This window comes from Etheostoma spectabile, chromosome 22 (assembly GCF_008692095.1).
Source record: "Etheostoma spectabile isolate EspeVRDwgs_2016 chromosome 22, UIUC_Espe_1.0, whole genome shotgun sequence".
NCBI lineage: Eukaryota > Metazoa > Chordata > Actinopteri > Perciformes > Percidae > Etheostoma > Etheostoma spectabile.
The window spans coordinates 10,598,072-10,599,332 of record NC_045754.1 but is presented as its reverse complement, the minus strand read 5'-3'; the positions used below and the strand labels follow the sequence as shown (position 1 = coordinate 10,599,332).

General features: G+C 35.0%; 1 protein-coding gene across 1 annotated transcript in view; it reads left to right on the top strand.

Moving 5' to 3' along the window:
* Positions 1 to 1,261, top strand: part of rnf32 (ring finger protein 32) — an 8,610-nt gene that overhangs the window by 5,142 nt on the left and 2,207 nt on the right. The gene's annotated exons all lie outside the window — the stretch shown is intronic.

Here is a 1,261-nt window from a genome sequence, read left to right as displayed (position 1 = left end):
GTCTGTCTGTCTGTCTGTCTGTCTGTCTGTCTGTCTGTGCGTGCGTGAGAAAGACAGACAGACAAGAGCATGAGTGCAAGCAAGTGCTGAGGCTAAGGCTACTCTAAGTAACATGGTGCAGTACTTTAACCAGAAGTAGTGCAACACAATGTAGAGCTTCATCTGATGTTTGTCACTATTTTTCGGACATTTTGTAGACCGAACAGTCAATTGAATCTCAGCAAATTGATCCATCAGTTGCAGCCCTACATTATTGTATAGTTCTATATAACATGAATCACATATAGTCATTGAATGACTAAATATGTTTACAAGGATCCCTTACTTTGTTGGCTTCTCCAGAGCTTTCACTCCCATCACATGGTCTTCCATCAGTGGATGCAGTTTGCTCAGTTGTCATGGTAACGGTTTGGTTGTCATTTAATTGCGAAGATGTTGCTTACGTTATATGCAGACATTTATGTTAATTGGTCAATTGCTTAGTGCTGTTGGAACTTGTAAATACTCTATACATTGACTTTTGAATATGTCTTGGATACAACTTGCAAATCCAGACATTAATTGTTGCTTAGCAACAGCTGCTATAAATGGGAGAAGACAGATAATAAAAGTAAATCTTTAAATTTGGTCAATTTGAGAAAAGAAGAGGTGACCGGGCACTTTAATAAATAGAAACATCATAAATCTTGGAAAAACTGAGCCAAAGTTGCCATTACCATCCCCCTCAGGAAATTATGACCAGACACCAAACATACTGTATGTCTTTAAATGTCTAAGGTATTAGCATTTTTGTATGTTATTCATTTAACTAACTGTTTGAATATCTAAATGTTTAAATGCCTCTGCCATGCATAACTTTATGGTGTTTACCGAATATTGAATCTTGTATTTATTGCTCTTGAAGTATTCACATTTGCAAAACTTATGTCTTAAAATACTGGAATAAATCTATAAAATATCAACAATGTGTAAAGTATACTCTGTGTAGGACCCTGTCTCCTGGTTAAAATGGTTCAGAAATGTGGCATTAATTGTTTGTAAAGATATTTTAAGTAATTAGAATCCTTATAGAAGTTATTTTGGAAGTAATTGGTAATTCTACAATAATGAATTTGGAACGTTAAGTAATTTTATTATTTTTAGTTTCTGGCCAAACACTGTGTACAAGACAGAGGCCAGGATGTGTTTATGTGTAATATGTAGAACGGTAAAGGTGTCAGATATTAGTGTTTTCATGTTTCCAGCACTGTCTTCTCTCTTT